The sequence below is a fragment of the Martes martes genome (assembly GCF_963455335.1).
Source record: "Martes martes genome assembly, chromosome: 3".
NCBI lineage: Eukaryota > Metazoa > Chordata > Mammalia > Carnivora > Mustelidae > Martes > Martes martes.
The window spans coordinates 179,532,115-179,551,777 of record NC_137890.1 but is presented as its reverse complement, the minus strand read 5'-3'; the positions used below and the strand labels follow the sequence as shown (position 1 = coordinate 179,551,777).

The 19,663-nt window shown below is 39.6% G+C and overlaps 1 protein-coding gene across 1 annotated transcript in view; it reads left to right on the top strand.

Annotated features, from left to right (window-relative positions):
- The window catches only part of PARD3B (par-3 family cell polarity regulator beta), a 1,039,321-nt gene that overhangs the window by 717,394 nt on the left and 302,264 nt on the right, over window positions 1-19,663 (top strand). The gene's annotated exons all lie outside the window — the stretch shown is intronic.

Below are 19,663 nucleotides of genomic sequence, written 5' to 3'. Positions count from 1 at the left end.
TGGAGAGAACCTGGATAACTGGCAGCCTCCGAAGGGAGAGGGGTCGCTCTTTCATGGACGTGAGGCTCAGGAGGCAGGACGGATGCAGGACAAAGACTATTTTTGAGGTTGACAAAGGAGAATGTTAGAGGATCCGTGTTTTATTTCCTGAGAATGACGGGCAATGGAAACAGGAGACTTGATGTTCCGGGAGGTTTTGTGTCAACTGCTGCCGGACAGGCTTTGGGGACTTAATGAGAAACGAATAAAACCACGGGGCGCCCCGGAGGCTTCGTGCAAATCTTTCACAGTAAATTAATGAATTTAATTTCTCTGGAAGCCCTCCGTCACTGTGAGAATGAAAAATGGTGGCCGCTTCATTCCTTAAGAAACTGAAATACAAGTCTAATTCTGAACTTCAGGAGGTGACGGAACTTTTATGAAAGTGTTCATTCTCCAACTCCCTTAACTTTTCCTTGAAATTCAACATTGCCTTTCAGAAGAACAGCCAGATGAGTGATCTTGTTGCCAGTCCATTCTCTCCTTCCACCTTCAATACAAGCTACATGTCAGCATTCTTTACTTTCTCCAAATGTTTCACTTGGATTTCCCAACATAGCTTCTATACTGTGTGCTGGGACCGTGTTTTTGACGTTCTCACTGTCACTAACGTTAGCTCACTCCATGGAGGACTTGTCCTATCTATCTCTTTCCTCTATCACCGTCTTTTCTTGTTAGATTCTTCTGTATGTTCAGGGTTTTTTTTTTTTTTGTTTTTTTTCAGATTTTTAAAAAAAATTATGTACATTTGCCATAATTTCACAAGGTGTCATTAAAACGTCTGATTGTCCAAAGGGAAAGCTAAATGGATGTCCATCCTTTGGCGGATTTCTTCTTAAATCATTGCTTTTATCTGGTTTTGAAGTTTAGACCTTAGAATGACCTCAGCCTAATTTTAGAGTCTTCTCCCAAAACCCTGAAAAGCTGCCTCTGAGTCCCTTCCCAGTACTCAGGACCTCTCAGAGGAGGAGGGCAGCCTTAAATGACTCAGCCAGTCCCATTTCAGTGAAAGGACATCACTTCCCTAAAATGAACCCCCACTTAGAGAGCGTTTCTCGTTTTCTATTAGGGTCAAACCAGACCAAAGAGAAGCACCTTCTGGAAAGTAAGTTCACCAGTGTTTCTGACCATAAAGCTGGGTTTCTGAAATCCAAGATTATTCCCAGCAGGGAGCCTAAATATGGCCAAGGCTACCAAGAAAGAAGTATCCCTATTTAACCTGTGATGTCTATAAATTGTGATCACTTATTTTCATTCCAGAGTCATACTTAGTGCTGAACCATGAAAAGCAAAAATACACTTAAAATATTAAACCATAAGCTATTAGAGAAGGGTAAAAGGGTCCCTTTGTGTCAGGATTTCTTCTGTCAGAAGGGATGAATAGCAGTCGCCCTTCTCTGACATAAATAGCTTTCGTATAATACCTTCCAGAGGGGGGAGAAATGGCTTTAGGACAAAACACAGTCACTATGCCTTTTTCCCCATGCATGAACTTTGAACAGAAAAATAACATTAACAGATTATTAAACTATTTGTCACCAAAGAAAAGCAGATGGTATTTCTGTGCCTTGGATAATCTGTAGCAGAAAAAAAAAAATCATCAAAGAGGTAGTCTATGCTTGCCCTGCTTTCAAAATTCACTAATTTTTCTCTTCCCAATGTAATTAACAATTATCCTTGGTTTTCTGACTTGTGATTTTGTTCCTTATTACAAATGGTTTCATTTTCATTCAAAAATCAAGATTGGATTTCAGAGTTCGGCATCAGAGGAAAGAACTATTGAGAAGGCACTGTTCTTTCCCTCTTTTCTTTTTTCCTGGAGGAAGGCTTTGGTTCTCGGAGGATATCAAATTCCCATGTCAGTTTTGTAAATAAGGATCAGAAAGTCTGTTGTCTTTCAGGCCAGGCTGTTTGTCTTATTTGTGTGTTTATAGGAAACTCATCTACAAGTGCTTCCCTGATAAAGTAACACTTAGTTAATTACCCAAAGCCTTGACATGTTCTATAATTGCCATTTGGCTAACAAACATTTGATACTTTTCTTGGGTAGAATTTGTCGAGACCCCAAGAAGCAAGCTTTTGATGGATAGGGAACAAACCAAATAAATACAGTATTTTATGTTCTTTTAATTCAGGGCCAAGTGGATTTGGATGGAGTGTTTATTTAGTTTGCTGGCTGTTTCAAGATGCTGTGGCGTATTGATTCCTTTTATTACTAGCAGCCGTTTAACCTGACCTCTTCCAGATCCAGTATTTTAAAAGCCATAAATTTTAACTTTACTTATGAGCAAAGGCTGAAATGCTGTGAAAGCCTTTTTATTAGTTGAGCTCCACCATTCTTGATGCTCTTGTGTCACCCATGGCAACAATATTTAGGGCTTCTTAAATTAGAGTGGCTGCTCTCCTGGTAGGGAGGGGCAAAGGCAGCTATAAAATGAAGTCATAAACATTTCAGGGGTATAGGATTCCGTGATGCGATAGCAGACAGGTGCAGGAAAGGGTGGGGGGCGGGCCAAAGGAGAAAAAGGATTTGGGTTGATCATATTAAATAAACATTTACTTTAGCATCTCAGATACTGAACACTATTTGGAAGAGAGGAACAGAGCACCAGGCACCCAAAGAGTAGGATGGGGCCAGAGACCATTCCAGAGATCAGTTCCACACAAGTCCGAATGTCCCAGGCACAGCCTTCCTCTCTGGATTTATGACAAACCGAGAAATCTACTTTTCTTCCTACGCTGGGAAAATATATACTTCCGATCATCGACTGATTTGAACACCATCCAGGGGAGAGTTTTTCTAGAATGTCAGTGCTTAACTTTTTAAAGGTACTGTGACTGTCCCCTGTGGAGGGGGAACCGTTCTGGGTTGATCAGCAAATCAAAACCATTTCATCTTAAAATAGCCCAGTAATGCACCTCCTGGCCAGGTGTATACACTTGAAAGGGCCTAATTTTCCATAAAAAGGAAGAGAAAGAAATATACACAAGTGTAGCCCTGAAATGTATCAGTGGGTGAAATTGCCTTGTATTCAGAGTTGAGGACAGAAGGAAACATTGTACTTGTGTGGCTTCCGGCCTTTTACTTATGCACATCTCACATCCATAGCTTTGGTTTTCTTTGTAGAAAAGCAGAGAATTTCCCATCAGTTTTCTAATTATCAAGATGTTTGTTTAAACAAATTTTCTTTTCTCAACCTCTAGACCTCCTTTTATTTGATCATGCAGCAAAACTCTGATACAGCATTAGTGAGGTTATATAAGCAAAGAATTATCATTTCACCATAGGGAGAAAAAAAATCCAAGCTATGAAGAGAAAAAACTCATACTGAAATAATTCAAATAAAAATGCCCACAGCCAAAGAGAAATATTGAATGAGGAGATTCCACTCCCCGTCTTTATATTTCTTTGCAGAGGAATTTAATCCAAAATGGCATGTGTTTGGACTCGGTTTGTTAGTTCACCTTATTAATCTCTTTCTTCCTATCTTGATGATAGCCTACTGAAGAATCCTTGTACTGTTGGTGGCCAGAGACTCTGCCCCAGCATTTCAAATGACACTTCGAACATAAACCTTAATATTTGTCTCCTCTTTGAATATTGCAATGACATAAATAACAAACACAAGACATATTTAAATTTCTTGCTATTAAAAGTAAGTTGCTTCCCTAAATCGTGATTCTTAAATTGCTAAAACAGGAGAAACTTTCTTAATAATTTGAAAAAAAAAATCAATGTTAAAACAACATCAGAATTTTACCACCTTAATTGCCTACAGTCCATTGGTTCCACTCTGCCCGAATCATTGTTTGGTCTTCACTTAAAATCAAAGCCTTCAGAGGGTGTGAGTCCTTATACTACTGTAGACGAAGACTTCCGTCCTAGCGTTTTTTTAAAAAAGAGTTTGTTTATTTATTTATTTGACAGAGAACACAAGTAGGCAGAGCAGCAGGGAGAGGGAGAAGTAGACTCCCTACTGAGCAGGGAGCCCAATATGGGGCCAGGACCCTGGGATCATGACCTGAGCAGAAGACAGACACTTAATGACTGAGCCACCCAGGCACCCTTCTCCTAGCTTTTTTTTTTTTTTTTTAAAGATTTTATTTATTTATTTGACAAGCAGAGATCACAAGTAGGCAGAGAGGCAGGCAGAGAGAGAGAGAGGAGGAAGCAGGCTCCCCACAGAGCAGAGAGCCCGATGCGGGGCTCGATCCCAGGACCCTGGGATCATGACCCGAGCCCAAGGCAGAGGCTTAACCCACTGAGCCACCCAGGCGCCCCTCTCCTAGCATTTTAAGAAGCGATGTACTCTCGTTAATTCTGTTCCCCAAATTCACTTCAATTCACTAGACAGCAGCAAAATGTTTAAATGTTAACAGTATGTTTTTTTTTTCTACAACCATATTTGAAACAAGTTGGAACTACACACTTTCATTAACCAAAATATCATTTGATCAATGTTCTATACCATGCCCCTTTTTAGTAACCATGCTTTTTAAAAGAACCAATTTTTAAAAAAGACATTTTAATTTTAGTAAAATATACATAACATAAAACTTACCATTTTAACTCTCTCTAAGGGTATGGTTCAGTAGTGTTAAGTATATTGACACTATTGTGCATGTAACTTTTAACGCACTAGATATCCCAATAAATTCCCCCCTTCCCTGCAGTAAGAAAGCCACCTCTACAGCCAGAGCAGCTGTGGCAGATTTGATGATCTTGGGCTGAATATTCCCCTCTCTACCCCCCAAAAAGGGAAAGTAGTTGTTACCTTGGGGAAGTTACTCAGATTCCTAGAAAAACTTTCTGCTGGGTTGGCTGTCATGGTGTGAATTAAAAGGTTATGTCAGAGGTTAAACTATGCAATTAAATCAAGAAAGCAGATTATTTGAGTAGCTGACATTAACTTTTGGAAAGAGACAGGATTAGCTGTACTTAGTCACATATAAATCGCGTGAAATGAACAATGGGGAAAAAATTATTTCACCAGGTACTTCCCTTGAAAGAAAATCATTCCATCTTGCGCCTCTAATTTTTCATCTTAATTCTGTTACTTCACGAGGCTCATTATCCTTTTCCAGATTTGCACACAGTGACTGATGCATTGTGACAGGTTGTTTTTGTTTTTCTGCTTTAAAAAATATTCCCTCTCTCCCTAAATAATTATCTGCAAATTAACCTTTTCTCTTACTGGAATATTTGTGGAGATCGAATACAGAAAATAGAAAAGTGTAAGCGAGCCTCTTTAGACAGGAGATAAATTCTTCAAGGCCACCAGGGTATCATTTAGTAACTGCTTGGTGCAGTCTGCCGGACGGGCCCCCTTTTGACCTGAAAGAGTTAATGCTCTATTGAAAGTGTATGGATTGTCCCCAGCTTTTCTCCCTTGGAATGCTCTGACCCATTAATAGCAGTAATAATAATAATAGAAAACAATCCCACTTTGCCTCCATTACTCTGGAACTGTTAATGGTATCCTAATGTTTTTTTATTCTCTAAGTGTAACTGAAAGCTGACATTCTCCTCAGCTAAAATTTCAAATGTGGTGTGTTTTTTTCATTGCTGTTTTTACATGCCATGCAGGATGCTGAGTAAGGAATAAAGCAGAGGCTTATAATTGGTCTTTTAAATCATCATAAACATTTATTTTTCCCCCCATGGCTATATCTAGTGCCAATAACTCAGCCATAAGATGATGGGAAAAACTATTTAATGATACATCACAACTCCTTTCTAAATTCTTACCCAGAACAAGGCAGGGAGAATAACATAGGACATTTGGTTTGCTCAAAAGTTGATATTAAAAGAAGAACAAAAGTAGCTTTTTTTTTTTTTTTTTTTGGTGGGACAGCATCAGCAGTGCACCCAATAGTCCTCTCTTTACTGAATAAATTTTTTTTAGAAAAGCCGTACATTTTTGTGTTTTTATTACAAGTAACTACCAAAAGTAAAATAGGGCTCTACAATGTTTGGGGCAGAACCAGGGCTTCTGATCAGGGAGGCTGACTTCTATAAAAGGCGATTAATGATGATAACCCTTTCTCGGGCTATCCAGACATTACAAGCATTCGGCATAGAGCCTGTCACATAGTAAGTTCTAAATAAAGATCAGCCTTGTTGTTACTGTTGTTGAGGCAAAACAAAAAAATCCATCCCAGTTTTGGGTCTTAAGGTCACATGCCTGTGGGCCAAATGAGTCCCACCTAGTGCATGGTACAAACAGAAAGCCCTGCCTTGGTTATCGTCCCCAGAAATAAGCACGTGTATTTGAGTGACGATGTTTGGACATGGTCGCAGACTTCAAAGGTCTCGTACTGCTGGTGGGATCAATCACGCACCTGGTGATCTGGCTGTGAGTGTGGTCTTCGCTCTTTTTCCAGCCTCTCTGTCCATCCTCACCTCTGCATGCCTCCCCCACCCCACGTGAACACTCCGCAGCAGACAGATTGCGTTTGCCACCACTCATCAGTCTTCTGCTCTCCCCTCCTTCCCAGTCCGTCCCTAGGACCATCTCTCAGTCTATCCAGAGGTCCGTTTCAGCTCTGAGTCTCCTTTTTTTCCCCCTGACTCCTATCCCCCACTCTACATTTTGCCATATTCCACCTTGTTTGGGGATGCTTTTGAATTCTGCATTTTGACCCTCCACAAGCACGTGTTCACAGACAGATACCTCTCTGTATCTTCTTGTGATCACTGAAATCCAATGTTTGTAACAGATGTGGAGGAGAACAACCCCCCTTTTTTTTTACTAGCAGCAACATGACACACACACACACACACATATAGTATGTTGGAACTCTATGGCTTCCTCATTTATAGGTAATTTCAATTGATCACAACAAAAATTCACGAGATTGGCATTACTGGTAATTTAGATACTTTATTTAACTTATTATCAGGGCCTCAATTTCTTCAGCTATAAAATGGGGATATTAATAGCATATACTTCGTATAATTAAATGAGTACAGACACCCACACACTCGGAATGTACCAGATACGGGTAGCTGCCGCTGCTGTTTTCATCATCATCAATATCATATTTTTTTCACTATCCCACTGTTACTGATGAAAAAAACTGATCCCCAGAAAAGTTAAATGACTTGCCTAGACCTCAGGTCTTTCAACACTAAGTCCACATCAAAGATGTTTCTTGCAGCGGCGCCTAGGTATCTCAGTTGGTTAAGCCTCTCACTCTCCATTTTGGCTTGGGTCATGAGCTCTGGGTCATGAGATCAAGCCTCGTGTCAGGTTCTGTGCTGAGCGTGGAGCCTGCTTAAGATTCTCTTTCTCCTTCTCACCCTGCCACCCTGTCCTACTTTCTCTCTCTCTCTCTCCCTCTCTTAAAAAAAAAAAAAAATTGGGGGGATTCACATTTATTTAGAAATGTCATTAAAGAGAAGCTTGACAGGAACATAGTCAAACAATGCAAACCATCCTGGAGAAACAGACACCGCCCCCCTGTGCAGCAGCTCCACTGCCTCCCACATGTGTGGCCTCTGTTGAGTGGCCATGGGAACGCAATGGAAAGAACAGTGCCTTATGAGAGATATTAGGTTTACTCGTAACTTTAAAATCCAAAGCAATATATTTAATTAGTGCAAATATAGATAGGTTGTTTGAACCCTTGGTTAACCATAACAAGAATTCATTTTATTGTTTTCAAAAGCCATTCTATTTTCCCAAAGTGTATAGCAGTTGGTTGTATGTCTACGGTTATTAGAAATGATCTGGCAAATGGTCCTATCTTCACAGAGGAGTCAGGGGCCAAGATGAGAAGATCAGTTTGATACAATCATCTCTGTTGGGGAACTTATCTCTCATAAAACCCAACCAGTAACAGATGAGAACATGCCCGCTCATAGACTAACATCAGAACCTGTTCTCACCGCTTTGATCAGATCTGTACCTATGATCTCTTCACCATTATAACCGAGGAACAACCTTCCCTGTTGCTCAAGTATCTGTCTGACCTGAGGGGAAACAACTGGTGGGTTGGTATATAGACGAAGTATTAGAGAATAGGGTACTAAGCCAACTCTTTCGGTGACAATTGAAAATACCAATTTCAAACTGGCTTTTGCAAAAGAAATAGTTTGTTGAATTGGGCAACTGGAAAGTTCAGAGGAGCATCTACATAAAGACAAGGCTGGATCTAGGGTGTCAGTGTCAACAGCGCTCATTCTCCCAGTTCTGGTCCCTCTCATTGGACTTCATTTTTGTGGGAAAGCAAGATGGCCCTCAGCAGCTCCAGGCTTACCCTTCCAGTAACCCTAGTAGAAAATAAGATGGCTTTTTCCGGGTCACTCTACCAGGGTTCTAATTAGCCCTGTGTAGACCAACAACCTATCCCCAAACCAACCAGGGGGATGCAATTGACTGGCCAGTTATGCCTGGGTCATAGGCACACTTCTGGGTGAAGTAGGGGAGGCATAATAACTCCCCCCACCGCGCCCTCCCCCCCCAAAAAACAAGATGTTCATTCCATCTGGAATGGTGAATGCTAGGTAGGAAAAAAAAAATGAATGTCAATACCAGGGGTAGATAAAAAGGGCAAGTCAAGATAGCCGGCAAGTTGTGATGTTCTTTCCTTTCCTCCATGAGCTTCCCTGAGATGGAACGCAGCACCATCTCCATGTTCTCTGAAATTTCACTACAGTCCAGCAAGAATTTTGGTACAAGAAAGATTGATCATAGACTTCCCCAAGGGGGAGTTATTAATGGAAATGCCACCTTCTTGTAACCTTGTTTCCTGCTGGCAAGGGCTCCTCAGACTGAGTTATAGAGAAATTCCAGCATATTGTCAGATTTCACAACAACATTAAGTGGGACTTCCTTTTCATATTTGCCACCTCATTTATTTTGTGTGCCCCCATGTTATTAGTTTTACTGCCCATTAATCATTATGTATTACACAATATAATAAAGTGTGCTTAAGAGGAGATAGCATCTGGTCTGGCTGTGGCAGTCACAGCTTAGCCATGCCAGGGGGAAGCTTGTGGGTGGCAGGCAGTGCCCCTGTCCTACCCATTCACAGAGACACTTCCAGGAGCACCTCTTTCTTCCCGGGTAGACTAGCCCATGTTTCTTCTGCCTTTCCCAGTTGGTCAAAGAAATGTCTAAGGCAAGTAGCTCCATTCGCTGTAAGGAAAGATGACTAACCACACTAAAATTGTTTTAGAAGAAATTGCTTCACAAAAGCCTGAAATCGGAATTGTTAACAGGAAGAAAGTGAAGACCAAGATATTTTATTTGCAGTGAGTTCACTACCATATAATACAGCAGTCTTTCTTCTCCTTAATTTATCCTATATATTTCTTCTATGTTCTCTTTTCTCAAAATACCAATATTACCAAGCCCTTCTGCTGGTGAAGAACTTTTAAAGGAGTCCCATTGCCCTCCGGTTGCAATCTCACATTTTCAGCCAGAGTTCTAGGCCCTTCATATCTTCCTTTACCCTGACTTGTTTCCCACCAATCCCCAATATAGTCTTTCCCTTCCCAGTCACTCCATCCATCCTTTGTTGCCACCGCCAAAGAGACATATCAGATTTTCCTCATGTATTTCCTCCTTTGTGGAGGAACTGCTCACCTCCTACTTTTCCTGCCTGTGTCTGATTCATCTTCAAGGACGAGTCTTGCTTTGTTCATGTAGCATTAGCTAGTGACCAAGGATCAGGGTGTTTTGTCCTCTTTGGACTTTCATATGTCCACACTGCTCCAGCCCGCAACTATGCCATATGTCAATGTCCTTGGTTCTGTAGTGTTCAGTATTGTCTGTTGCCTCATGACCCCAAAGGTCTATGGCACTGTCTGGTTTGTCATTTTGTTGATGGTGTAATGTGTCAGTCTGTGGGAGAAGATCCACCGGGCTCTTTACTTGGCCCAGGCATGGGCATTCCCATCGAGTGATTTTAGCATTTGGTTTCTGTATGGAAAATACCTCTGTAAGAAACAAGACTTTGGGGCTATTGGAAGAAGTGAAGGTTATAGAAGATAATTTGAAAAGTGATGAAAAGTCTTAAACAATACAAAAATAATTCATTTTGAATCAAGAGTGAAAAGTCAAAGCTAATGATGCCGCAGTCCCCTGGTATAAGGCTATGGAACAGAAATCCTCTTGGCATTCTGTTGGTTGTAAAGAAATCCTCCTAATGAGAGTAAACATTGCTCATAAAAGAAGACATATGGCACAAACTAATGTTTACTGAATACTTATATGTGCCAGGCATCATGTTTGGGCTCTTCCCAGAGAGTCCCCCTAACTATCCGGTAAAGAAGGTGCAGTCATTATCTCTGTTTTACAAGTTTTACAAATTTGTCGTTGTAACAAACTGTAAAACTTATAACAAATTTACAAATTACAAAATTTACAAATGAGGAAATTGAGTCACGGAGGGACTGAGAGCATCAAAGCTAACACAATTAGTGTAGATTGGAACTGGGAAATGAACCTAAGTGATCTGATGCCAGATTGGTACTTGTTATAGCTATTGCTCTAAAGATTAAATTATTACTGGATGCTGAAGGAGCAGTTAATTAGTGGAGGGAAGAGATAACATGGGGCCCGTTGGACATACCCGGCAGTCAAACTTTTTTATTTTCTAGAGTTTAGGGATCTGTATATCTCCTCAGATGGATCCCTCACAAATGGGAAGGGACTTCTATTCATTATCTGGTGTTATCACTTCATGTGTGTCCATCTTTGCTCAGCACACAGATAATAACATCTTGGAGGAAAGTAGGTACCTTATCTTGTATTTCTGAGGCTTCAAAAACAGTGGGAGGAGCTTAATTCCTGGGTTGTTGAGGTAAAGAAAGCCTTGTAGAACATCCCAGTGGCTTTGCCAAGTCAGAAGGCCAACACCTCTTTGTCTGCAGACTTGGAATTTTAAAAGGAATGGGAAGAGAATTGAGTTGAGTGGTTGTTCTGAGACTTACATGAGATAAGAACCATCAAGAATGGTTCTCAAGTCATCAGGGAAAGGGAAATCATAAAATATTATTGAGAATTGTCCAAATTCACATTAAAGTACGGAATTCAAAATATCTGCAACAGATAGCTGTTTCTTCAGTCAAGCATCAGCTGAAGTGATAGGCTTGGGTTTAAACATGGGGACCCATAGAAGATAGAAATCTTGAAACTCAAGAATGACCCTCCCTCATGACATAAGCAGCTCATGACATAAGCAACAAGTAGAGACCATCACCTCATACCTGTTACAATGGCTGTTAGCCAAAAGATAAGAGGTACTGGCGGGATGTGGGAAAAAGGGAACCCTCATGCACTGTTGGTGGGAATGTAAATTGGTATAGCTACTATGGAAAACAATATAGAGGTTCTTTAAAAAATGAAAAATAGAGCTACTGTGTGGCCCAGCAATCTCTCTTAGGGTATCTACCTTAAGGAAATGAAATCACTATTTTGAAGAGGTATCTGCACTCCTGTTTTCATTGCCACAATATTCACAATGGCCAACACATGGAAACAACCCAAATGACCATTAGTAAATAAAGAGATAAAAAAAAATACAGCATGAATATACAAGGGAATATTATCCAGCCATAAAAAAGATGGAAATCCTGCCATTTTCAACAACATGAATGGATCTTGAGGGCATTATGCTAAGTTAACATAAGTGAGAGAAAGGCAAATATTATATGATTTCACTTATATGTGGAATCGTAAAAAGCTAAATTCATAGAAACAGCAGAATGGTGGTTTCCAGGACCCCAGGGATGGGGGAAATAGGGAACATTAGCCAGAGGACCCAACTTCAATTATAAGGTCATTAAGTTCTGGGAATCTAAGTGCAACATGGAAAGTATAGTTAACAATTCTGTATTATATAGTTGAAAGTTGCTAAGAGAGTAGATCTTAAATGTTCTTACCGCACACACCAGAAGATGGTCATTATGTGAGGTGATAACTAACCTTCTTGTGATAATCAATTGACAATATATATATGTATATCAGGTCATCATTTATACCCCTTAAACTTTCACAATGTTATGTATCAATTTTATCTCAATAAAAAAATGATACGGTGTTTACCCACAGTGAAAAGTAAAAGCATAGACTCACAGGAAACAGTTCATTTCTCCAAACTCCTGCCTTGTCTGAGAAGCATTCATTCTAGAGTCTACTCTCACTGAGATGGATAGTGAGTGAAATGACTCCCATTACGCAAGTTTTTTTGTCTTGTCCTCCCACCTTCCTTCATTTGAGCTCTCTCTGGATGTGAATGTACAAGTGAATTTGGGTAAAATCATTGGTGTATGACATGATCTCACGTTGTATAGGAAAGAACTTCGGAAATTATAAAGCAAAAAGGAAGTGTTTGTTACTATTATACTTATCCTCTGTTACCTTTATGACCAAGCACCATTCTGAGACATAAAACAACTCAGTAGACACTCATTGATAGAAGATTTAATTCTGGCTTGACACTTTAACATTAGATTGAAATCTTACTTAAAATATATCCATAGAGAGGTTGTTATTCATATCCACACCAAACTGAAAAACACACTTTCTATCAGGTCTATAAATAACTCAGTCACTGAGAATTTGAAGTGAGTCTTTTTTTTTTTTTTTTTTTTTTTTTTGAGTACAGTCAGCTATCAGAAGGGGAGAAAATAGTAAGGCAAAAGTGCAAAAATAATGTTTGACCCTAAAAAATACAGGTACTCAATTTACATAACACCATGTAAAAACATCTTTCTGAGTCTCCATCCAAGAAATCAATCAGTTTGACCTTTTAGTTATGCTAATGGTTTTAAAGAGAATTATTAGAATTCCTTATGTTGTACTTTATTTTGAGAGTACTGTAGTAGATAACCACATAGAGCAGAAGCCACCCAACAATCAAAAGCTGGAAGCAAGCCATACAAAGAGTAAATGGTAAAAGGAAAGGGTGGGGCGGGGAGTGGAATCACAGAAGCAGTTTGTGTTGAGAGTGAAAGCCTGTTCCCGAGGTACACAGGAAGGAGCTGGAAGACAAATAAGGGTGTTCTTGCAGTCGTTAAAAACAAGACTGAAGTTGCGCACAAGGAGGTAGAAATGGCAGAAAAGGTTAATATTACAAGAAGTTAAGCAAAGGGAATGACTAGTATAAAAAGGCGAAACACAGAGAAGATGAATGAATAGTGATGGTTAGGGCAGAAATTATTAAACCCTTGAAAGTGACACCAAAGAACCCAAGAGCTATACTAACAAAGAAGACTCTGTGTGAGCGCTTTGAGGAAGTGAAGCAACTCGGAGGTGTGTTTCTCCCCATAAAATTTGGTTCCCCCTCCCCGTCCTGGAGAAAAGGGGCATCCACGTGCTGTAACCACCCTTCACCTTCACCTTCATTTATCCCTACAACAAGTATTTGTGTAGTACTTCTCTGTGCTGAGGAGACCAAGTCAACAGGACTAAGAAAGTGATGGGTGGCATTTATCAACCCTATTGATCCTGTCTCACAAGTGGAAAAGCTTGCTACTTTAGACAGTTTATTGGACTCTCAAATAAGCCTTTTTTTCCCCCTTAGTTAAATAATAAAATTAGTTTTGTTTTGTTTCCTTTACTTAACCATATTCCCTTTTGGAGACGATGCTATTTATCCAATTTTTAAATTAATTATTATTTTGAATGCCAATTGTGAGTTGTCGCTGTGGTTGTTGTTGTTGTTGTTTTAATTAGGTAAGAGTTTCCCTAATAAGCTAGATAAGAGGCAATGCAAGCGATCACAACAAACAGCTCTTGGGAATGGGTTTGTCTGAGTTCTTTAGTCCTCTCAGTGGAATCTACCCAGAAATATGGTTATATATAGATATTTTTGAATAATTTACCCATTAAATTGAACCAGACTCCAGTCCCTTATCCACAAAAGAGACAATCAATGGAAAAAGGTGCCATAAGAATGTTTTTGGTGCAGTAAATTCACTGTTCTTTACCTTTGTCGCCCATCATTTGAGTCCAGGAAAGGAACCAAAATCGGGCATAAGATTTCAACTTTCAGTTTATAAGAGAATGAACTTCCAGTAACAATGAGCTTGTGTAACAGCACGTGGCAAAGATTTGAAGACTTCGGGAGGGCCATGCCCACACTCATCATCAAAGCAATGTGTTTTATTTGTTCGCCTAATCTTCCCATATTTTCTCTAGATATTTTCATTTTAAAATAGACAATGTTTGGAGACAGAGTAGGAGAGATTATGCAAATGTATGAATCTTAATGAGAAGTTCATTACTGAACATTTGACATGAATTTCAAGAAATGATGAAAGACCCTGGGATTTACGAGACTTAAAAGAAAAATCTCTGCTCCTGGAGAACTTGGAAATTGCCAGTAAAAGAACTGAGACCCAAATGACAGCAGATAATGTATAAACCAGATTACATTATGCCCTATGGTAATGAATAGGAAACGGGACCCAGTGATAAGCCTGGAATGATGATCAATATTTGGAATACTGAGATAGGCAAGAAGGTAATTAGGCCCATTATGGACATAGTTAGCACAGATAACATAATTTGGGAGATTATACATTTGGATCTTATGGGGAACTTTTTTTTTCTAGGCTAATGGATTTACAATGATATCTATTCAAGCACATAAGACATTTTGCCTCTAGGGAAACTACTCAAAAAAAAAATCAAATATACAAAATTTACAGTTAAGTGTAATCTAAAATAAAAAGACAAAGCGGGATATTTTGGAGAATAAAGTGGTGTTGTGACTTCCTACTTGGAATTTATAATAGTTTTTCATTCAAAGAGTTTTAAGGCTATTAATTTCACATCACAACTCCCCATGAAGCAAGTAAAGCATTTCTATTGTATTTGCCCAAGTTCATTGCTCATAATACAGCAATGCCAAATTGATAATGAAAGCAAGCTATCTTGCCGAATTCCCGGTCTTCTTAAGTTTCATGCTGTGACCCCTGAATAGCATTGCAATCATTCTCATCCCCAATTTACTAGTGGGCACAATTCCTCTATTTTAGAGGGAGGAACACTAACTTAATTAATTTTCACTAAGTGCCTTGAGGGCCATTGATGTTATTGAAATGTGCAAATTAATACATTATTTATTCTTAATTTATCATAAGTATTTATTAATTATAAAGCTCTAGCTGGGAGAAAAACTTGCCACATATACAAAAGTGAATGCCTTCCCCAAAATAATTCCTTATGTTCTAATAAGAATGTATTGGAAGCAATTTCATCAATAATGGAAGATCCAATTACTGGTCTTCTGGATTAAGGCATTCTCTTATTGCAAGATTTTAATGCTAGAACGGGAAGTTCAAATATTGCCAGTGAAATCTCAGACTAATTAAATGATTACAGCCTTAAGGAAAGGGCAACCGAGACTCCCCTCTCAGTCTTCCCAATGATAGTCTGTATATGCAGTGAACAGATGTGGACATATACCCTATTTCAAAAGAAAAAAAAAGTAAGGAGTTGTTTAAAAAAAATCAGTTCAACTTTCGAATAAAAAAGAAATAATGCTATTTCTTTAGGAAACCCTCGTCAGCTTTTTGCGGAAGGAATGGTTGTAGTTAAGAACGCAGTGGTGGAGGGGCACCTGGGTGGTGTAGTCGGCTAAGCATCTGACTCTTGGTTTTGGCTCAGGCCTAATCTCAGAATGGTGAGATCGAGCCCCAGGGGGGCTCTATGCTCTGCGCAGAGTCTGCCTGAGTTTCTGTGTCCCTTGTCCTCTGCCCCTCCCCCAGCTCGCACACGTGTGTGCTCTCTCTCTCTCTCATGTAAGTAAATATAACTTAACAACAACAACAACAACAACAAAGAATGCAGGGGGATTCAAACAAATGGATTCTGCTAGGCCTTCACTTATTCAGATGTTTAGAGGTGACAGTAATTGTCACCACTGTTTTATGAGCATAGACCATGTGGCAGGTCCTCTTCCATGCTTGTCCTACTGTCATTTTACAGATAAGGAAACTGAAGCACGGAGGGGTTAATAACTCGGGAAACGAGTGGCAGAGTTGGTGGCATGTCTCACAGCTTCCCCTCTTACTCACTATTAACAATACTCCAGACTTCTGTTCTCTGTTATCCTAATCACCTGCCTGTAGGGCACCAACAGTGGTTTGCAGCCATGGGGCAAGGGCAGGAATCCAAGACTGAGTCAGGGAAACTGAGGTCCACTTCCAGACAATCCTCCAGCAAGGACTTTCTGTTTTGTAACGCATCGACATGGGACGTTCTCCCTAGAAGGTGGGGGCCGTGGTTTCCCAGGGTGTGAAGGATCTGTTTTGCAGCAGCTCCTCTTGACTTAGACAGTAGCTCTCACACCACCTGTTTCATGCCCATTTCTCAGACAGAGAAGTCTTCGGTCCTTTAAATCCTTGCACCCATTCTCTTCCTAACACTGTGTTTTTCTGGATGACAGGGAGTAGTGGATTCGTCTGAGGCTTGGTGGACCAAAAGGCATGATCCTGAAACTTCCCTCTACTGTTTGTGGGAAAGGCTTCTGGGACTCAGTCAAACCAGCCCTTCCTTCCTTTGGGAACAGATGAATCTTTGAAGGTGCTATAGCATCTTTAAAAAAAAAAAAAAAAAAGTCAGTGATATGTCTTTATGAGGATTTATTTTAAGGAAAAATTTGGCACAGGGAACTTTAAGACAGTATTTTTATTATATGACCTTGAGAATAATGTTTATCATGTAAGATCCCTCTTCTAGCACCCTTGATAATGGTTCTATCATTTGTTTAAAGAAGTTTGTGTATGTCAAGTTTGTGTTCTTTGATGGAAAGATGAGTTTTCTCAGAGAACATGGTCACTGGACATAGAAGCCATAAGTTAAAATAATAAAGCTTTACTAATAAAGCTGGAAAGAAGATTTATTCCTTGGCATTGGCAAGTAAGTAAGGTTGGCCTGGAAGTCGTTGAACAATCATATTAAGATTAGTTCTGTAGATGCTCAAAATGGGACAAGTAAATGCTCAAATTTGGACAGAGTCCACCCACCCTGAGACTGATAACACATGGAATTCATAGATCACCCTCTCAGACAATTGCTTAAAATCAGCCACAGCCAATATCACATCCACTGCAGAGAAAACATGAGGAGTCATCATATTTTGGGATGACTTCGATGGAATAGAATGACTGAGGTTTTTAATTTGATTAATTACTTGACATTATCCCTTCAGAGAGACCTCTACTTTTAATGGGAACCTAGAAAAAATATAATTGGTGTAAATGGGTAGGCTAAAAAGAGACAGTGAATCTTCCCATTCTAAAAGCTACAGAATTTCCTAGGTAATGTCAACCTAAGTTTGAAATGGTGAGAGTAAGAAAAAGGGAAGAGGGATTAAATGTGTTCATTTATTGGAAGCCCTGGTCCACCTAGAGGAGATGTGTAATCCTGGTCAAGACCCACATCAGAGTCTTCGTTCACTTGGAACTTCAGTTCTGTACCCCTGCAAATCCTTGCAAAGGCTTTTCAGATTTCAGATTTCCCTCTCTCACAACAGCCTACCATCGCTGCATCCTGTTGACTCCCCAGGAATAAATAGAAACAATTCTTCCAAGCCGGACAACCCCTGAGTTCACATTTACAACCTAGGACTCAAGCAGTTTTGCTTTTAATTTTACTATTACTACATCCAATACAGCTAGGTTGTAATTTAGGCCAACGTCAGTTGATGCTTCTAATTTGTGGCTTCTATTTATTTTTGTAAAGTGAATTAATTCCTGGCTCTATTAATCCAGCAAAATCCATGAATCCGTAATGTTCAGTTTGCTTAGAATGAGTAACAGTGTATTTGTTCCTTCTCAAATATGACTTCTTGCTGAGCGTTGGATGAGCTCCTCTTAGATAGCACGCCTTATATCTTGGATGATTTATTCACTTTCATGTTCCCTAGAATTTACTGCAAAAGGTTGACATGAATACTTACAGTTTGGGCTCTAATATAATCTCTTGGATGGCAATTAATAAATAAAAGATGGTTACTATTGTTGACAGAGGAGCTAAGCTTTCTCAGATAGTGTTCTTCATCTTCTTGTTTTCACCAAACTTCACGTCAGACATCCTGAGGGGTTGATGGTGTAAAATATTTTCTGTAAACTCCAAAGCTTTTACTGTTGCTTCAATACCCCAAACCTCTATGTTGCCTTTTGTTTTCTTGTCAGAAACGATCTTATCCAATTTCTATTTCTTCAACTTGCCTTCCTTCCTGAGAATATTAGAAGTATGCCTCTTTTTGAATTTAGGAGCAATGTAGTCTCAGTGTTTGTGACTTGCAAGTAGCATCTGAAATCTGTCCCTGAAATTTCTTGTAATTTTTTCTTTTGTTCAAGCTCATCTTGGTTGTGTTGTCCAAGATAGACTGCCGCCTATAAAATGCAGTGTTTATTGTCATCATGTGTGTTGTCCAAAGTGCAGAATTGCCTCCTGTAAGTTAATGATGAAAGTGGAATTATAGGAACATCTGATCTTTGTAGTTTGCCTACTTGGCCAATCTCACGGGACTAATCTAGACTGATGATCTTCTTCTAGAGACAAGGACTCTGTGGGCCAGTTTAAGTAGCTTGACTCTAATCGAATTGAGGGCAGAGGCCAAGTTTCTCTTTAGAGCAGAAATGCTGGAGTGAGGCTACCTAAGGACATTCCCGGTTCTGACGCAGAGTGAGTGTGTAATTTTACTGCTGTTCTCTGCTCTGTGCGTGAGTTCCCTCATCTATAAAATGGGATTAACAATAATAACTGTCAGGATTATGGGAAGGTAATACAGGTAAAGCACTTAGAATAGGACGAAGCTTGTCATGCCATGTTGGCTATTAGAATTATTACTATTCTGACTGTGTTTAACATATTCAGAACATATGGAAAAGAGGCATTGAGTAAGGTACTTTATGTACATAATCCTTAGTATGTACTCAATCTGTATCTGTCGAAAAGCTGCAAAGTAGTTTATTCCCAGAAATGCAAATGTGGCCTCCGTGTGGTAATAACCTCCTTCGCAACTGGAGAAGATCATGAGATGTCGCCCCAGTGGAAAGGGGCCCTGATAGAATTATTTCCATCTTTAAAATAATCTTTGTGCTGCTGGTATTTGGATAGCCTAATCCTGCTATAGACAACCAGAAAGCCTGGCTGTGGCTGGGAATGGAGGTCACGGCATGGGGGAAGGGGGTAGCTCCAGGGCCAAATGGTACCAATGAAAGATATTATATATTGGAAAACAAATTACTAGAATTCACTTGGGTTTGGGGGTTGTTTGTTTGTTTGGAATTACGTATTACACTTAAAAATTACCCCTTTTCTAGATACCCAAATAGAAATACAGTTTTGGACAATAAGCATTGACACAGAAAAGTTATTTTCTTTCTTGCCTTGCTTTATTTATTTATTGACTAAATGAATTGCATTCATGATACATTAATAGCCACTAGAGTGAAGTGTTTAATCATAAAAATTACAATCACTTCAATGTTGATTTCTATGCATAGTATGTTACTCAATAATCACAAAAATGATCATGGAAATGGTAGAAGCTACCGTGTAGGGGCACCTGGGTGGCTCAGTCAGTTGAGGGTCCGATTCTTGATTTCAGCTCAGGTCATGATCTCACGGTCATGAGACTGAGCTCTGCATTG